General features: G+C 55.9%; 1 long non-coding RNA gene across 1 annotated transcript in view; it reads left to right on the forward strand.

Moving 5' to 3' along the window:
* The first annotated feature begins 341 nt into the window (after positions 1-341).
* LOC141240335 (uncharacterized) overlaps positions 342-20,669 on the forward strand; it is a 238,992-nt gene continuing 218,664 nt past the window's right edge. Inside the window, exon 1 of the long non-coding RNA XR_012305585.1 lies at positions 342-560. This is a non-coding gene — a long non-coding RNA (uncharacterized lncRNA). The remainder of the gene's footprint in view (positions 561-20,669) is intronic.

Here is a 20,669-nt window from a genome sequence, read left to right on the forward strand (position 1 = left end):
TCCTATCCTGTGTGATACTGTCTGCTGAGCCGTGTATCTAATCCTATCCTGTGTGATACTGTCTGCTGAGCCGTGTATCTAATCCTCTCCTGTGTGATCCTGTCTGCTGAGCCATGTATCTAATCCTATCCAGTGTGATACCCTCTGCTGAGCCATGTATCTAATCCTATCCTGTGTGATACCCTCTGCTGAGCCGTGTATCTAATCCTATCCTGTGTGATACCCTCTGCTGAGCTGTGTATCTAATCCTCTCCTGTGTGATACCCTCTGCTGAGCCTGTATCTGAGCTGTAGCTCCTTTTCCTCCTGGTCTGCTCTGTCCTCTCCTGACATCTAGTGGCTGTCTGGGACATTGCAGGCGGGCAGCTCTCATTGTTTTTGGCTCCTCTCTGGGTTGGGGGCTTCCGAGCGGCCCCCTGTGTTTCCGGAGGGTCGTGGTGTCTCGGATACATTAATGGCCGCCCGGTGTCCCCCTCGTGCTCTCGGCATCTCTCAGTGACTCTCTGGTGTGAATGTGGCTGCAGGAGAGAAGATGGCAGCCGGTGGGAGCGCTGCTCCGGGGTGAGTTACTGCTGGGGGTCAGTGATCAGATTAGGGGGGCATCTGGTCCCACATTCACGGGGATTAGTGCTCGAGATCTGAGTCTGCGCTGTGCTGCAGTGGGGCCCCTCAGTACAGAGCCCCCCGGGAGCGGCGTCTCCAGCTCCTGAGCAGCCAACGGTCGCCCGAAATCCATAAACCAGTAGATACGACGCGAGAGATCAGACCCCAAATCATCATTCCATCCCCTCGGAGCGCAGCCAGATCCCTCACACTGATCTCTAGATCCACCGGATCCTCCGATCACAAAGTTACAGAGAAATGTTGGAAAAGTGGGTGAGACGCAAATCTGAAGGTGCGCAGGTAAATACGGGGCGGACATGTCAGTGGTGTAAGGGCCCGAGAGCTCAGGGGCCACTGCCATAGCGGGTATATATGTATATAGCAGGGGTATACGGGGCCGGCCGAGCAGCAGGTTACTCCATGATGCTCAGAGGAGAAGCCACATACAGAGCAGAAGTCTCAGGCCGCGTGTGCTAAACGCTGCAGACAGTCAGGAGCTCCAGACACAGAAGGGTTAACAGATTGTTATCAATGAGCAAAATACGAAGGATGAAGAGAAATGTAAATCATCAGCATCTCTGACCGCCCGTCCCCTCCATCATCAGTATCTGGTGATCCCCTGTCCCCTCCATCATCAGTATCTGGTGACTGCCCGTCCCCTCCATCATCAGTATCTGGTGACCGCCCGTCACCTCCATCATCAGTATCTGGTGACCGCCCGTCACCTCCATCATCAGTATCTGGTGACTGCCCGTCCCCTCCATCATCAGTATCTGGTGACCCCCTGTCCCCTCCATCTTCAGTATCTGGTGACCGCCCGTCGCCTCCATCATCAGTATCTGGTGACCCCCTGTCCCCTCCATCATCAGTATCTGGTGACCGCCCGTCCCCTCCATCATCAGTATCTGGTGACTGCCCGTCCCCTCCATCATCAGTATCTGGTGACCGCCCGTCACCTCCATCATCAGTATCTGGTGACTGCCCGTCCCCTCCATCATCAGTATCTAGTGCCCGCCCGTCCCCTCCATCTTCAGTATCTGGTGACCCCCTGTCCCCTCCATCATCAGTATCTGGTGACCGCCCGTCACCTCCATCATCAGTATCTGGTGACCGCCCGTCCCCTCCATCATCAGTATCTGGTGACCACCCGTCACCTCCATCATCAGTATCTGGTGACCGCCCGTCACCTCCATCATCAGTATCTGGTGACCGCCCGTCACCTCCATCATCAGTATCTGGTGACTGCCCGTCCCCTCCATCATCAGTATCTGGTGACCACCCGTCACCTCCATCTTCAGTATCTGGTGACCGCCCGTCACCTCCATCATCAGTATCTGGTGACCGCCCGTCACCTCCATCATCAGTATCTGGTGACCGCCCGTCACCTCCATCATCAGTATCTGGTGACCGCCCGTCACCTCCATCTTCAGTATCTTGTGACCGCCCGTCACCTCCATCATCAGTATCTGGTGACCGCCCGTCACCTCCATCATCAGTATCTGGTGACTGCCCGTCACCTCCATCATCAGTATCTGGTGACCGCCCGTCACCTCCATCATCAGTATCTGGTGACCGCCCGTCACCTCCATCTTCAGTATCTTGTGACCGCCCGTCACCTCCATCATCAGTATCTGGTGACCGCCCGTCACCTCCATCATCAGTATCTTGTGACCGCCCGTCACCTCCATCTTCAGTATCTTGTGACCGCCCGTCACCTCCATCATCAGTATCTAGTGACCGCCCGTCACCTCCATCTTCAGTATCTGGTGACTGCCCGTCACCTCCATCATCAGTGTCTGGTGACCGCCGTCACCTCCATCATCAGTATCTGGTGACCGCCCGTCACCTCCATCATCAGTATCTGGTGACTGCCCGTCACCTCCATCATCAGTATCTGGTGACCGCCCGTCACCTCCATCATCAGTATCTGGTGACCGCCCGTCACCTCCATCTTCAGTATCTTGTGACCGCCTGTCACCTCCATCATCAGTATCTGGTGACCGCCCGTCACCTCCATCATTAGTATCTTGTGACCGCCCGTCACCTCCATCATTAGTATCTGGTGACTGCCCGTCACCTCCATCATCAGTATCTGGTGACCGCCCGTCACCTCCATCATTAGTATCTGGTGACCGCCCGTCACCTCCATCATTAGTATCTGGTGACTGCCCGTCACCTCCATCATCAGTATCTGGTGACCGCCCGTCACCTCCATCATTAGTATCTGGTGACTGCCCGTCCCCTCCATCATCAGTATTTGGTGACCGCCCGTCGCCTCCATCATCAGTATCTGGTGACCCCCTGTCCCCTCCATCATCAGTATCTGGTGACCCCCTGTCCCCTCCATCATCAGTATCTGGTGACCCCCTGTCCCCTCCATCATCAGTATCTGGTGACCCCCTGTCCCCTCCATCATCAGTATCTGGTGACCCCTTGTCCCCTCCATCATCAGTATCTGGTGACTGCCCGTCACCTCCATCATCAGTATCTTGTGACCGCCCGTCACCTCCATCTTCAGTATCTGGTGACCCCCTGTCCCCTCCATCATCAGTATCTGGTGACCGCCCGTCACCTCCATCATCAGTATCTTGTGACCGCCCGTCACCTCCATCATCAGTATCTGGTGACCCCCTGTCCCCTCCATCATCAGTATCTTGTGACCGCCCGTCACCTCCATCTTCAGTATCTGGTGACCCCCTGTCCCCTCCATCATCAGTATCTTGTGACCGCCCGTCACCTCCATCATCAGTATCTGGTGACCGCCCGTCACCTCCATCATCAGTATCTGGTGACTGCCCGTCACCTCCATCATCAGTATCTTGTGACCGCCCGTCACCTCCATCTTCAGTATCTGGTGACCCCCTGTCCCCTCCATCATCAGTATCTGGTGACCGCCCGTCACCTCCATCATCAGTATCTTGTGACCGCCCGTCACCTCCATCATCAGTATCTGGTGACCCCCTGTCCCCTCCATCATCAGTATCTTGTGACCGCCCGTCACCTCCATCATCAGTATCTGGTGACCGCCCGTCACCTCCATCATCAGTATCTGGTGACTGCCCGTCCTCTCCATCATCAGTATCTGGTGACTGCCCGTCCTCTCCATCATCAGTATCTGGTGACCGCCCGTCACCTCCATCATCAGTATCTTGTGACCGCCCGTCACCTCCATCATCAGTATCTGGTGACCGCCCGTCACCTCCATCATCAGTATCTGGTGACTGCCCGTCCTCTCCATCATCAGTATCTGGTGACTGCCCGTCACCTCCATCATCAGTATCTGGTGACCGCCCGTCACCTCCATCATTAGTATCTGGTGACTGCCCGTCTCCTCCATCATCAGTATCTGGTGACCGCCCGTCACCTCCATCATCAGTATCTGGTGACCGCCCGTCACCTCCATCTTCAGTATCTTGTGACCGCCCGTCACCTCCATCATCAGTATCTGGTGACCGCCCGTCACCTCCATCATCAGTATCTGGTGACTGCCCGTCACCTCCATCATCAGTATCTGGTGACCGCCCGTCACCTCCATCATCAGTATCTGGTGACCGCCCGTCCCCTCCATCATCAGTATCTGGTGACCGCCCGTCACCTCCATCTTCAGTATCTGGTGACCCCCTGTCCCCTCCATCATCAGTATCTGGTGACTGCCCGTCACCTCCATCATCAGTATCTTGTGACCGCCCGTCACCTCCATCTTCAGTATCTGGTGACCCCCTGTCCCCTCCATCATCAGTATCTTGTGACCGCCCGTCACCTCCATCTTCAGTATCTGGTGACCCCCTGTCCCCTCCATCATCAGTATCTTGTGACCGCCCGTCACCTCCATCATCAGTATCTGGTGACCGCCCGTCACCTCCATCATCAGTATCTGGTGACTGCCCGTCACCTCCATCATCAGTATCTTGTGACCGCCCGTCACCTCCATCTTCAGTATCTGGTGACCCCCTGTCCCCTCCATCATCAGTATCTGGTGACCGCCCGTCACCTCCATCATCAGTATCTTGTGACCGCCCGTCACCTCCATCATCAGTATCTGGTGACCCCCTGTCCCCTCCATCATCAGTATCTTGTGACCGCCCGTCACCTCCATCATCAGTATCTGGTGACCGCCCGTCACCTCCATCATCAGTATCTGGTGACTGCCCGTCCTCTCCATCATCAGTATCTGGTGACTGCCCGTCCTCTCCATCATCAGTATCTGGTGACCGCCCGTCACCTCCATCATCAGTATCTTGTGACCGCCCGTCACCTCCATCATCAGTATCTGGTGACCGCCCGTCACCTCCATCATCAGTATCTGGTGACTGCCCGTCCTCTCCATCATCAGTATCTTTTGACTGCCCGTCACCTCCATCATCAGTATCTGGTGACCGCCCGTCACCTCCATCATTAGTATCTGGTGACTGCCCGTCTCCTCCATCATCAGTATCTGGTGACCGCCCGTCACCTCCATCATCAGTATCTGGTGACCGCCCGTCACCTCCATCTTCAGTATCTTGTGACCGCCCGTCACCTCCATCATCAGTATCTGGTGACCGCCCGTCACCTCCATCATCAGTATCTGGTGACTGCCCGTCACCTCCATCATCAGTATCTGGTGACCGCCCGTCACCTCCATCATCAGTATCTGGTGACCGCCCGTCCCCTCCATCATCAGTATCTGGTGACCGCCCGTCACCTCCATCTTCAGTATCTGGTGACCCCCTGTCCCCTCCATCATCAGTATCTGGTGACTGCCCGTCACCTCCATCATCAGTATCTTGTGACCGCCCGTCACCTCCATCTTCAGTATCTGGTGACCCCCTGTCCCCTCCATCATCAGTATCTTGTGACCGCCCGTCACCTCCATCTTCAGTATCTGGTGACCCCCTGTCCCATCCATCATCAGGGGGCTTGTGCGGATCCTTCTGTCTCTTCCTGTGATCTCAGACACACGGGATGATGAGAGATCAGGGCTCCGGATCATCACCTCCAGGACTCCTCGTTATTAGTGACACTAGATGGTGGCCCTATTCTAACGCATCGGGTATTCTAGAGTATGTATGCGGCCGACCGGGCACAATCAGCAAAGCGGTGTTAAAATTTGGCGACTATATCGCAGATTGATCACGGCCGGCGGTCGCAACTAATCAGCAGAACATGGTTTAAATTTGGCACCAAAATTGCTGATTGGTCGGGGCTGGGCTGGCAGCCGCGACCAATCAGCAGAGCGTTGTTTAAATTTGGCGCCAATCTTGCTGATTGGTCGCGGCCGCTATTTAAATGTGGCGCCCATATCGGTGATTGGTCACGGGCAGCGTCCGCAACCAATCAGCACAGTAGTGTTTAACTTTTGTGGCAAGATCAGTGAATGGTCACGGGCCAAGACCGCGACCAATCACCGATCTTGGCGCCACATTTAAATATCGTCCGCGACCAATCACCGATCTTGGCGCCACATTTAAATAGCGTCCGCAACCAATCAGCACAGCGGTGTTTAAATGTGGCGCCAAGATTGGTGATTGGTCGCGGACGATATTTAAATGTGGCGGCCAAATTGGTGATTGGTCGCGGGCAGTGCCAGCGACCAATCAGCGATTTTTAACACAAATGTCCGGACCTAAGTAACACGATGCGGATACTGTGGGGACATCAGCGGCTAGGGTGTGAAGGGAGGACCGGGGAGCGGCGCTGCTGGTCGGGATGCTTCTCCTGCGAGCGCCCGCTCATGTCCCGGCTTCTCGGAGCGGAAGTATCCGCACAGGCAGCGCCGCTGACATCCATGCGCCTAGGGTGTGAAGGGAGGACCGGGGAGCGGTGCTGACATCCATGTGGCTAGGGTGTGAAGGGAGGACCGGGGAGCGGCGCTGACATCCAATTGGTCGCAGCCGCTATTTAAATGTGCCGCACAAATCGGTGATTGGTTGCGGTCTTGGCCCACGACCAATCACTGATCTTGCCGCAAAAGTTAAACACTACTGTGCTGATTGGTCGCGGACGCTGCCCGCGACCAATCACCGATTTGGGCGCCAAATTAAAATATCGGCCCGACCAATCACTGATCTTGGCTCCACCTTTAAACACCGCTGTGCTGATTGGTCGCGGACGCTATTTAAATGTGGCGCCAAAATTGGTGATTGGTCGCCGACGCTGGCCGCGACCAATCAGCACAGCGGTGTTTAACTTTTGCGGTAAGATCAGTGATTGGTCGGGTCCGAAGATCGCGACCAATCATCGAATCGTCTTGGTGAGGACCGGGGAGCGGCGCTGCCTGTGCGGGTCCTTCCGCTGCGAGAACCCGGGACATGAGCGGGCGCTCGCAGCAGAAGTATCCCGACCCGCAGCGCCGCTCCCCTGTCCTCCCTTCCGCATGGAGGTCAGCGGCGCCGGCGGTCGGGGTCCTTCCGCTGCTACCGGCCGGGAGATGAGCGCCTCGCACCGCTCATCTCCCGGCTGCATCTCCGTCCCACAGATGGGTCCGGCGGTCGAGATCCTTCTGCTGGTACAGGCCGGGAGATGAGCGCCTCGCGCCAGTCATCTCCCGGCTGCATCGCCGCTGAGCTCCATCCCGAAGATGAGCCGCTAACGGCCGCCATATTTTTTCAGAAATCCCGCGGCGCTGATTGGCCGCTGCCGGACCAATGAGCGACGCGGGATTTACAGGACAGACAGACAGAAAGAGAGACAGACAGACGGGATAAGACAATTATATATATAGATTGGTTGGATGTTGGGGGTTGTTGTCTGGGGCTGATCAGACGCCTCCTGATGGTCTTGATGGAGAAGTGTCTCCGCAATTTCTCAGCATTGAGGACTCTACTAATTCTGACCAATTCACATCTCCATTTAGTGACCTGCAGCCCCATAGTGGCCGGACCCTCCACCGTCCATCCCCCATAGTGGCCGGACCCTCCACCGTCCATCCCCCACAGTGGCCGGACCCTCCACCGTCCATCCCCCATAGAGGCCAGACCCTCCATCGTCCATCCCCCATAGAGGCCGGACCCTCCACCGTCCATCCCCCATAGTGGCCCGACCCTCCACCGTCCATCCCCCATAGAGGCCAGACCCTCCATCGTCCATCCCCCATAGAGGCCGGACCCTCCACCGTCCATCCCCCATAGTGGCCGGACCCTCCACCGTCCATCCCCCACAGTGGCCGGACCCTCCATCGTCCATCCCCCATAGAGGCCAGACCCTCCATCGTCCATCCCCCATAGAGGCCGGACCCTCCACCGTCCATCCCCCATAGTGGCCCGACCCTCCACCGTCCATCCCCCATAGAGGCCAGACCCTCCATCGTCCATCCCCCATAGAGGCCGGACCCTCCACCGTCCATCCCCCATAGTGGCCCGACCCTCCACCGTCCATCCCCCATAGTGGCCCGACCCTCCACCGTCCATCCCCCATAGTGGCCCGACCCTCCATCGTCCATCCCCCATAGTGGCCCGACCCTCCACCGTCCATCCCCCATAGAGGCCAGACCCTCCATCGTCCATCCCCCATAGAGGCCGGACCCTCCACCGTCCATCCCCCATAGTGGCCCGACCCTCCACCGTCCATCCCCCATAGAGGCCAGACCCTCCATCGTCCATCCCCCATAGAGGCCGGACCCTCCACCGTCCATCCCCCATAGTGGCCCGACCCTCCACCGTCCATCCCCCATAGTGGCCCGACCCTCCACCGTCCATCCCCCATAGTGGCCCGACCCTCCACCATCCATCCCCCATAGTGGCCCGACCCTCCACCGTCCATCCCCCATAGTGGCCCGACCCTCCACCGTCCATCCCCCATAGTGGCCCGACCCTCCATCGTCCATCCCCCATAGTGGCCGGACCCTCCACCGTCCATCCCCTATAGTGGCCGGACCCTCCACCGTCCATCCCCCATACTGGCCGGACCCTCCACCGTCCATCCCCCATAGTGACTGGACCCTCCACTGTCCATCCCCCATAGTGGCCGGACCCTCCATCGTCCATCCCCCATAGTAGCCGGACCCTCCACCGTCCATCCCCCATAGTGGCCTGACCCTTCACCGTCCATCCCCTATAGTGGCCCGTCCCTCCACCGTCCATCCCCCATACTGGCCGGACCCTCCACCGTCCATCCCCCCATACTGGCCGGACCCTCCACCGTCCATCCCCTATAGTGGCCGGACCCTCCATCGTCCATCCCCCATAGTGACTGGACCCTCCACTGTCCATCCTCCATAGTGACTGGACCCTCCACCGTCCATCCCCTATAGTGGCCGGACCCTCCACCGTCCATTCCCCATAGTGACTGGACCCTCCACTGTCCATCTCCCATAGTGACTGGACCCTCCACCGTCCATCCCCCATAGTGGCCGGACCCTCCATCGTCCATCCCCCATAGTGGCCGGACCCTCCACCGTCCATCCCCCATAGTGGCCGGACGTGGCCCAGACCACAATCCACAGAGCGGGATCTGCTGATCAGGTGGCCGGTCCACAATCCACAGAGCGGGATCTGCTGATCAGGTGGCCGGTCCACAATCCACAGAGCGGGATTTGCTGATCAGGTGGCCGGGCCACAATCCACAGAGCGGGATCTGCTGATCAGGTGACGGGCCACAATCCACAGAGCGGGATCTTCTGATCAGGTGGCCGGGCCACAATCCACAGAGCGGGATCTGCTGATCAGGTGGCCGGTCCACAATCCACAGAGCGGGATCTGCTGATCAGGTGGCCGGTCCACAATCCAATCCACAGAGCGGGATCTGCTGATCAGGTGGCCGGTCCACAATCCACAGAGTGGGATCTGCTGATCAGGTGGCCGGTCCACAATCCACAGAGTGGGATCTGCTGATCAGGTGGCCCGTCCACAATCCACAGAGCGGGATCTGCTGATCAGGTGGCCCGTCCACAATCCACAGAGCGGGATCTGCTGATCAGGTGGCCCGTCCACAATCCACAGAGCGGGATCTGCTGATCAGGTGGCCCGTCCACAATCCACAGAGCGGGATCTGCTGATCAGGTGGCCCGTCCACAATCCACAGAGCGGGATCTGCTGATCAGGTGGCCCGTCCACAATCCACAGAGCGGGATCTGCTGATCAGGTGGCCCGTTCACAATCCACAGAGCGGGATCTGCTGATCAGGTGGCCCGTCCACAATCCACAGAGCGGGATCTGCTGATCAGGTGGCCCGTCCACAATCCACAGAGCGGGATCTGCTGATCAGGTGGCCCGTCCACAATCCACAGAGCGGGATCTGCTGATCAGGTGGCCCGTCCACAATCCACAGAGCGGAATCTTCTGATCAGGTGGCCCGTCCACAATCCACAGAGCGGGATCTGCTGATCAGGTGGCCCGTCCACAATCCACAGAGCGGGATCTGCTGATCAGGTGGCCCGTCCACAATCCACAGAGCGGGATCTGCTGATCAGGTGGCCCGTCCACAATCCACAGAGCGGGATCTGCTGATCAGGTGGCCCGTCCACAATCCACAGAGCGGGATCTGCTGATCAGGTAGCTTTTTAAAAGGCTTATATCCTAAGTGATGTGATCAGGCTCGTTAAAGGATCACTATTGACTTTTAGGATTGCTACTTCCTGTAGGTGGCGCTAGAGTTCTAGTCTTCATCTCTGAAGAGACAATTTGCAAAATTATTCAGTAAGGACAAAATACCAAGAGGTCAATGACCTCCTAGAGCTCCAGCTGTCCACGGAAGACTCGCACCTACCCGGCCTCAGCGACCCGGCCTCAGCTTCCTTCCCGGCCTCACCTACCCGGCCTCAGCGACCCGGCCTCAGCTTCCTTCCCGGCCTCAGCTTCCTTCCCGGCCTCAGCGACCCGGCCTCAGCTTCCTTCCCGGCCTCACCTACCCGGCCTCAGTGACCTGGCCTCACCTACCTGGCCTCAGCTTCCTTCCCGGCCTCACCTACCCAGCCTCACCTACCTGCCCTCAGCGACCCGGCCTCAGCGACCCGGCCTCAGCTTCCTTCCCGGCCTCACCTACCCGGCCTCAGCGACCCGGCCTCACCTACCCGGCCTCAGCGACCCGGTCTCAGCTTCCTTCCTGGCCTCACCTACCCGGCCTCAGCTTCCTTTCCGCCCTCACCTACCCGGCCTCAGTGACCCGGCCTCAGCTACCCGGCCTCAGCTACCCGGCCTCACCTACCCGGCCTCAGTGACCCGGCCTCAGCTACCCGGCCTCACCTACCCGGCCTCACCTACCCGGCCTCAGTGACCCGGCCTCAGCTACCCGGCCTCACCTACCCGGCCTCAGTGACCCGGCCTCAGCTACCCGGCCTCAGCGACCCGGCCTCAGCTACCTGGCCTCTATGGGAGATATGCGGTTATTTTCTCATGCTGCGATTGCGGACACTCGGCTCACAGAGCAAGGACACTCGGCTCACAGAGCACGGACACTCGGCTCACAGAGCACGGACACTCGGCTCACAGAGCACGGACACTCGGCTCACAGAGCACTGACACTCGGCTCACAGGGCACGGACACTCGGCTCACAGAGCACGGACACTCGGCTCACAGAGCACGGACACTCGGCTCACAGGGCACGGACACTCGGCTCACAGAGCACTGATACTCGGCTCACAGAGCACTGACACTCGGCTTACAGAGCACGGACACTCGGCTCACAGAGCACTGACACTCGGCTCACAGAGCACGGACACTCGGCTCACAGAGCACGGACACTCGGCTCACAGAGCACTGACACTCGGCTCACAGAGCACGGACACTCGGCTCACAGAGCACGGACACTCGGCTCACAGAGCACTGACACTCGGCTTACAGAGCACGGACACTCGGCTCACAGAGCACTGACACTCGGCTCACAGAGCACTGATACTCGGCTCACAGAGCACTGATACTCGGCTCACAGAGCACGGACACTCGCAGCAGAGCACGGACACTCGGCTCACAGAGCACGGACACTCGGCTCACAGAGCACGGACACTCGGCTCACAGAGCACTGACACTCGGCTTACAGAGCACGGACACTCGGCTCACAGAGCACTGACACTCGGCTCACAGGGCACGGACACTCGGCTCACAGAGCACGGACACTCGGCTCACAGAGCACGGACACTCGGCTCACAGAGCACTGACACTCGGCTCACAGGGCACGGACACTCGGCTCACAGAGCACTGACACTCGGCTTACAGAGCACGGACACTCGGCTCACAGAGCACTGACACTCGGCTCACAGAGCACTGATACTCGGCTCACAGAGCACTGATACTCGGCTCACAGAGCACGGACACTCGCAGCAGAGCACGGACACTCGGCTCACAGAGCACGGACACTCGGCTCACAGAGCACGGACACTTGGCTCACAGAGCACTGACACTCGGCTTACAGAGCACGGACACTCGGCTCACAGAGCACTGACACTCGGCTCACAGGGCACGGACACTCGGCTCACAGAGCACGGACACTCGGCTCACAGAGCACGGACACTCGGCTCACAGAGCACTGACACTCGGCTCACAGGGCACGGACACTCGGCTCACAGAGCACGGATACTCGGCTCACAGAGCACGGACACTCGGCTCACAGGGCACGGACTCTCGGCTCACAGAGCACGGACACTCGGCTCACAGAGCACTGACACTCGGCTCACAGAGCACGGACACTCGGCTCACAGAGCACTGACACTCGGCTCACAGAGCACGGACACTCGGCTCACAGAGCAAGGACACTCGGCTCACAGAGAACGGACACTCGGCTCACAGAGCACGGACACTCAGCTCACGCTCGCAGCAGAGCTGGAGCCGAGTGTCATTACTAGTGTTGAGCGAGTATGTTCTATTAACCCTTTCGCCGAGTATGCTCGGGCCGAGCTCCGAGTATTTCCAGCTGCTCGGTGATAAGGTTGAATCGCTCCCATGATTTGTGACTGACAGTTTCATTACATGTGATGTCTATTTCTTACACATTCCTCCCATGTAATAAAGCTGTCAAACAGTCACAAATCATGCACACGGGAGCGATTCAACCCTATCACCGAGCAGCTGGAAATACTCGGAGCTCGGCCGAGCATACTCGGACAGAACATACTCGCTCAACCCTACACATAATCTCTGATTCAACTACAGAGGACACATCCACAGTAGCTTATCTGAAGACCTCAGAAGCCAAGTATATTGCGGATTTGTCTTGGGTAAGGCCAAATTAACCCCAAAACTCCCACACCTTGTACCAAGGCTTGAACTTTGTTTTGCTGTACCGGCAGTGGATTCACAGCCTGGACTCAGCTGATTAAGAAACAGGACTGGTGACCGCATCTCGCCATGGCAACAACAAATGGCTGTCGCCTCCAAGTTTCCTATAAGAGGCTTCTTGTTCACCTTTGAGTTGGTGGAACTGGAATCTGTCAAGGAAATTGGACCAACTCGTGACCCTGACCCTGGGCTTGGCATCATGGGCTTATGATTCTGACCCTGGGCTTGGCATCATGGGCTTATGATTCTGACCCTGGGCTTGGCATCATGGGCTTATGATTCTGACCCTGGGCTTGGCATCGTGGGCTTATGATCCTAACATTGTCTTTTTTTCCTGGAATTGTAAACCTGACCCATGGCTCTTAATTTTGGGTTTGTGAGACTGACCCATGGCTCTTAATTTTGGGTTTGTGAGACTGACCCTGGGCTCTTAATTTTGGGTTTGTGAGACTGACCCTGGGCTCTTAATTTTGGGTTTGTGAGACTGACCCTGGGCTCTTAATTTTGGGTTTGTGAGACTGACCCATGGCTCTTAATTTTGGGTTTGTGAGACTGACCCTGGGCTCTTAATTTTGGGTTTGTGAGACTGACCCATGGCTCTTAATTTTGGGTTTGTGAGACTGACCCTGGGCTCTTAATTTTGGGTTTGTGAGACTGACCCTGGGCTCTTAATTTTGGGTTTGTGAGACTGACCCATGGCTCTTAATTTTGGGTTTGTGAGACTGACCCTGGGCTCTTAATTTTGGGTTTGTGAGACTGACCCTGGGCTCTTAATTTTGGGTTTGTGAGACTGACCCTGGGCTCTTAATTTTGGGTTTGTGAGACTGACCCTGGGCTCTTAATTTTGGGTTTGTGAGACTGACCCTGGGCTCTTAATTTTGTGTTTGTGAGACTGACCCTGGGCTCTTAATTTTGGGTTTGTGAGACTGACCCTGGGCTCTTAATTTTGGGTTTGTGAGACTGACCCTGGGCTCTTTTTCCTGGACTTCTGAACCAGACCTTGGGCCCTCTGTCTTAGGTTTGTGACTGTGGCCCGAGCTCTTCATCGTTGACTTGTGACCCTGACTCTGGGCTATTCATACTATATTTGTAACCTTACCTTAGACTCTTTGTCCTGGAATTGTGACCCTGAGCCTGGGCTCTTCATCATGGACTTCTGACTCTATGCTCTTCATCTTGGGCTTGTGACCCTGACTTTTCTACATGGACTTGTGACCCTGACCCTTGGCTCTTAATACTGGATATGTGACCCTGACCCTGGGCTATTCATACTAGACTTGTGATCCTGACCCTCTTTTCTTCATCCTGAGCATTTGACCCTTAACCACGACTCTTTCTCCTGGAGTTGTGACCCTTGCCCTGGGCTCTTCATACTGGATTTGTGACCCTGACTATAGACACTTCCTCTTGGACTTGTAACCCTGACCCTGTGCTCTTCATCCTGGAATTGTTACTTTGACCCTGGGATCTACATACCAGGCTTATGATTTTGACCCTGGGCTCTTCATCCTGGGCTTGTGACCCCGACATGGGCTCTTTCTCCTAGACTTATGAACCTGACCCTAGGATTTTAGTCTTGGGCAGGTGACTCTAACCCTGAGTTCTTCATCTTGGACCCTAGGCTCTTTCTCCTGGACTTGTGAACTTGACCCTGATCTCTTTTTTTCTTGAGTTTGTAACCTTGGCTCTGGCTTTTCCTCCTGGAATTGTGACCTTGGCTCTTTCTCCTGGATTTGGTTCTTCCTCCTTGACTTGTGACCTTGGCACTGGCTCTTCTTCCTAAATATGTGACCCTGACCCTGAGTTTTGGACCTTGAACCTGGACTCTTCAACCTGAACTTGTGACCCTGACCTTGGCTCTTCCTCTTGGACTTATGACCCCGACCCTGGATTATTTCTCCTGGCCTTGTGACCCTCACCCTGGGCTCTTCTTTATGGTCTTCTGATTTTGACCTTGGCTCTTCCTCCTGTACTTGTGACCCTGACCCTGGCTTTCCTCCTGGACTTGTGACCCTGACAGTGGCTCTTCCTTCTGGACTTGTGACCCTGACTGTGACGAAACAGCTTCTTATCTTAATCAGCCAGATGTCTAGATTTGTTAAGCCAAGAGAAATACACTATTGTGTTTGTGTTGACTCGTGAATGTATGTGTATTTCTGTGGCTGCTCAAAAAGGACATACTATTATGTGTATAAACCTTAATGTTGACTTCTCTTTGTCCAGAATTCAATAATGTTTGTTAATATGCTAATTACCTATTGCAGTAAAGCCAGCTAGATGTTGATTTACCAGAGCCCCCTGCTATCCCAACTATGTTAATTGATTAAATGCACAAACAATGAGACCTTGGCTTGTTGAACAATATCCTACCTAATCATTGCCCTTTGGATGTGTATTTGAAAGGACAACTGTAACTATTTAATAGACATATGCCTCTGCAGCAGTCAGAATTGTAAGAGAGAATCAAAGATCAGTCCGACTCTTCAGGACACAGATTTGAATTCTACATGTTTCCAGCCTAAGGATATATGGCCCTGACTGGAAGGATATGGATCTGCTCCATTGACCATCAGATAACCCATGGATACGTTTTGGGAGACCAGGTTGGGACAATGAAGTCACCTGGCCCCATGGATATGTTGTTTGGGGTAGCCAAGTGGGACCCTCTGGTTGCCTGGAACCCATGTAAACCTTCAGAGAAGCCAGATTGGGACCAGCCGATCATCTGGCTCCATAGAAACGGCCAGGGTGGGACCCTCAAGTCTACTGGCCTTGTACCTCAATGGACTGCTAGCTTCCTAAGTTTGCTGCTACCTCCTCTCTGTGGGGGCCCGCCACAAGCGGGGGGCCACTGGTTGAGGTAGTTGGCCCTAGAAGTCCCAAAGTTGCAGTTGCTCTATTCCCATCTGGCCAGGGAAAGGGTGAGACTGTGTAATGTTGTAACATCTTGGGTATTTGCTGGGACTGTTTTATGTGTTTTATTGTCCATTTGGTGGTTCAATAAAGTATTGCCGCACTGTTTTACCCTCACCCTGTGTTGTCTGAGTAGTGTTACACCCACGGAAGATCCTGGGTCTTCACACTGACCCTTTGCTTTTGCTCCTGGACTTGTGACCTTAACCCTGGCTCTTCCTCCTGGACTTGTGACCCTGACCCTGGCTCTTCCTCCTGGACTTGTAACCCTGACCCTGGCTCTTTCTCCTGGACTTGTGACCCTGACCCTGGCTCTTCCTCCTGGACTTGTAACCCTGACCCTGGCTCTTTCTCCTGGACTTGTAACCCTGACCCTGGCTCTTCCTCCTGGACTTGTGACTCTGACCTTGTCTTTTCCTCCTGGACTTGTGACCCTGACCTTGGCTGTTTCTCCTGGACTTGTGACCTTGACCCTGGCTCTTCCTCCTGGACTTATGACCCTGACCCTGGCTCTTCCTCCTGGACTTGTGATACTTACCCTGGCTCTTCCTCCTGGACTTGTGACTCTGACCTTGTCTTTTCCTCCTGGACTTGTAACCCTGACCCTGGCTCTTCCTCCTGGACTTATGACCCTGACCCTGGCTCTTCTTCCTGGACTTGTGACCCTGACCCTGGCTCTTCCTCCTGGACTTGTAACCCTGACCCTGGCTCTTCCTCCTGGACTTATGACCCTGACCCTGGCTCTTCCTCCTGGACTTGTGACCCTGACCTTGGCTGTTTCTCCTGGACTTGTGACCCTGACCCTGGCTTTCCTCCTGGACTTGTAATACTGACCCTGGCTCTTCCTCCTGGACTTGTGACCCTGATCCTGGCTCTTCCTCCTGGACTTGGGACACTGACCCTGGCTTTCTCCCTGGACTTGTGACCCTGACCCTGGCTTTCCTCCTGGACTTGTGACCCTGACAGTGGCTCTTCCTTCTGGACTTGTGACCCTGACCCTGGCTCTTCCTTCTGGACTTGTGACCCTGACCCTGGCTCTTTCTCCTGGACTTGTGACCCTGACCCTGGCTCTTCCTCCTGGACTTGTGATACTGACCCTGGCTCTTTCTCCTGGACCTGTGACCCTGACCTTGGCTCTTCCTCCTGGACTTGTGACCCTGACCTTGGCTGTTTCTCCTGGACTTGTGACCTTGACCCTGGCTCTTCCTCCTGGACTTGTGATACTGACCCTGGCTCTTCCTCCTGGACTTGTGACCCTGACCCTGGCTCTTCCTCCTGGACTTGTGACCCTGACACTGGCTCTTTCTCCAGGACTTGTGACTCTGACCGTGGCTCTTCCTCCTGGACTTGTGACCCTGACCCTGGCTCTTCCTCCTGGACTTGTGACCCTGACCCTGGCTTTTCCTCCTGGACTTGTGACCCTGACCCTGGCTCTTTCTCCAGGACTTGTGACTCTGACCCTGGCTCTTCATCCTGGACTTGTGACCGTGACCCTGGCTCTTTCTCCTGGACTTGTGACCCTGACCCTGTCTCTTCTCCTGCACTTGTGATACTGACCCTGGCTTTCCTCCTGGACTTGTGACACTGACCCTGGTTCTTCCTCCTGGACTTGTGACTCTAACCCTGGCTTTTTCTCCTGGACTTGTGACTCTAACCCTGGCTCTTTCTCCTTGACTTGTGACTCTAACCCTGGCTTTTTCTCCTGGACTTGTGACTCTAACCCTGGCTCTTCCTCCTGGACTTGTGATACTGACCCTGGCTCTTTCTCCTGGACTTGTGACCCTGACCCTGGCTTTTCCTCCTGGACTTGTGACCCTGACCCTGGCTCTTTCTCCAGGACTTGTGACTCTGACCGTGGCTCTTCCTCCTGGACTTGTGACCCTGACTCTGAGTTTCCTCCTGGACTTGTGACCCTGATCCTGGCTCTTTCTCCTGGACTTGTGACCCTGACCCTGGCTCTTCCTCCAGACTTGTGACCCTGACCCTGGCTCTTTCTCCTGGACTTGTGACCCTGACTCTGGCTCTTCCTCCTGGACTTGTGACCCTGACCCTGGCTCTTCCTCCTGGACTTGTGACCCTGACCCTGGCTCTTTCTCCAGGACTTGTGACTCTGACCATGGCTCTTCCTCCTGGACTTGTGACCCTGACCCTGAGTTTCCTCCTGGACTTGTGATACTGACCCTGGCTCTTCCTCCTGGGCTTGTGACCCTGACCCTGGCTCTTCCTCCTGGACTTGTGACCCTGACTCTGAGTTTCCTCCTGGACTTGTGACCCTGATCCTGGCTCTTTCTCCTGGACTTGTGACCCTGACCCTGGCTCTTCCTCCTGGACTTGTGACCCTGGCTCTTCCTCCTGGACTTGTGACCCTAACCCTGGCTTTTCCTCCTGGACTTGTGACCCTGACCCTGGCTCTTTCTCCAGGACTTGTGACTCTGACCCTGTCTCTTCTCCTGCACTTGTGATACTGACCCTGGCTTTCCTCCTGGACTTGTGACACTGACCCTGGTTCTTCCTCCTGGACTTGTGACCCTGACCCTGGTTCTTCCTCCTGGACTTGTGACCCTGACCCTGGCTCTTCCTCCTGGACTTGTGACCCTGACCCTGGCTTTTCCTCCTGGACTTGTGACCCTGACCCTGGCTCTTCCTCCTGGACTTGTGACCCTGACCCTGGCTCTTCCTCCTGGACTTGTGACCCTGACCCCGTCTCTTTCTCTTGTGACTCTCACACTTGTCTAACTGTTCTGCGTCTGGCTCTCTCCATTCCTTAGTAGAGTCCGGCGCTCTCTTACAGAGGTCTCGTTAGACTGATGTCCTTTGTAAGTGTTCTCTCGTATTTTACAGCTGTGAGTTATGATGTCCACGCTCCCATTTTTCGTATGTTATCCCCCTGTTTATGTCACTTGCGCTCTCCTATAGAGGGGGCTCACTACACACAGCAGCTGTCGCCGGGGAATATGGGGTATAATGTTTCCCGCGTGCTGTAATTTGAGGCCGGGGCACACGTACATACTCTGCCCCCCCGTCACTTACAGCCCCCTCTACACCAGATAGGACAGTCTGACCTCACCGCACAGCAGAGCTGGACAGCTACCAGGTGAGGGGTCCGGGAGCAGGTAGGTGGCTCTAGAATAGGGGGTCCTGATTATAAATCAGTGCACCTGACTAGTGACAACGTCCCCGACCTGCAGATCCCTAGGGGAGTGCAATGTCGACACATATTAATACATACCTGGAGCTCCTGGTCCAGTCCCCGGACCACCACCGACACCATCACAGGCTCCACGTCCCAGGAAATCAACGTGTACATTAATATAGTCACATAATGGCAAAATGGCTCAAAGTATATAAGAAATGCCAAAGATTTGTGTAAATAGATACCCTCCTGTCACCAGGGCCGTGAGGTCTCTGTGGGGTGGAGACTGGCTCTTATTAAAAACCTCCCATCTGCAGGTCTTCTCCTGTGCTGCACCTGTGCTTCGCAGTGTTCTTCCCCTGACAGTCAGATCAGTGTATTCACTTCTAAACCTCTCAGTTCTTGGGGGATTTTTCCAGCTGTAAACGTTGTCAGAATAAAAGGGAATCTGTCAGTGATCGTCCCCCTGAACCGTCTATGCGGGAATGTGGGTCATAGGAAGATGAATAAAACACCTTGATATCTGCGATCCGATGTCTTATTCCAGAGAAGTGCAAATTTTTCTTAGATGTAAATGAGCTGTTAAGATCTATGGGCCGGACATAGATTTCCCTGAGACTCCGCCTCCAGAGTCTATTGTACATGCGAGAAGGGCGCAGAGGTAATGCGGGAAGGGTCCAGAGGTAATGCGGGAAGAGCCCAGAGGTAATGCGGGAAGGGTCCAGAGGTAATGCGGGAAGGGTCCAGAGGTAATGCGGGAAGGGTCCAGAGGTAATGCGGGAAGAGCCCAGAGGTAATGCGGGAAGGGTCCAGAGGTAATGCGGGAAGGGTCCTGAGGTAATGCGGGAAGAGCCCAGAGGTAATGCGGGAAGGGTCCAGAGGTAATGCGGGAAGGGTCCAGAGGTAATGCGGGAAGGGTCCAGAGGTAATGCGGGAAGGGTCCAGAGGTAATGCGAGAAGAGCCCAGAGGTAATGCGGGAAGAGCCCAGAGGTAATGCGGGAAGAGCCCAGAGGTAATGCGAGAAGGGCGCAGAGGTAATGCGGGAAGAGCCCAGAGGTAATGCGGGAAGGGTCCAGAGGTAATGCGGGAAGGGTCCAGAGGTAATGCGGGAAGGGTCCAGAGGTAATGCGGGAAGGGTCCTGAGGTAATGCGGGAAGGGTCCTGAGGTAATGCGGGAAGGGTCCTGAGGTAATGCGGGAAGAGCCCAGAGGTAATGCGGGAAGGGTCCAGAGGTAATGCGGGAAGAGCCCAGAGGTAATGCGGGAAGAGCCCAGAGGTAATGCGGGAAGAGCCCAGAGGTAATGCGGGAAGGGTCCAGAGGTAATGCGAGAAGAGCCCAGAGGTAATGCGGGAAGAGCCCAGAGGTAATGCGGGAAGAGCCCAGAGGTAATGCGAGAAGGGCGCAGAGGTAGTGCGGGAAGGGTCCAGAGGTAATGCGGGAAGGGTCCAGCGGTAATGCGGGAAGAGCCCAGAGGTAATGCGGGAAGGGTCCAGAGGTAATGCGGGAAGGATCCAGAGGTAATGCGGGAAGAGCCCAGAGGTAATGCGGGAAGGGTCCAGAGGTAATGCGGGAAGAGCCCAGAGGTAATGCGGGAAGGGTCCAGAGGTAATGCGGGAAGGGTCCAGAGGTAATGCGGGAAGGGTCCAGAGGTAATGCGGGAAGAGCCCAGAGGTAATGCGGGAAGGGTCCAGAGGTAATGCGGGAAGGGTCCTGAGGTAATGCGGGAAGAGCCCAGAGGTAATGCGGGAAGGGTCCAGAGGTAATGCGGGAAGAGCCCAGAGGTAATGCGAGAAGGGCACAGAGGTAGTGCGGGAAGGGTCCAGAGGTAAT

Source organism: Phyllobates terribilis, unplaced genomic scaffold (assembly GCF_046119375.1).
Source record: "Phyllobates terribilis strain yellow unplaced genomic scaffold, ASM4611937v1 Scaffold_840__1_contigs__length_612611, whole genome shotgun sequence".
Lineage (NCBI taxonomy): Eukaryota > Metazoa > Chordata > Amphibia > Anura > Dendrobatidae > Phyllobates > Phyllobates terribilis.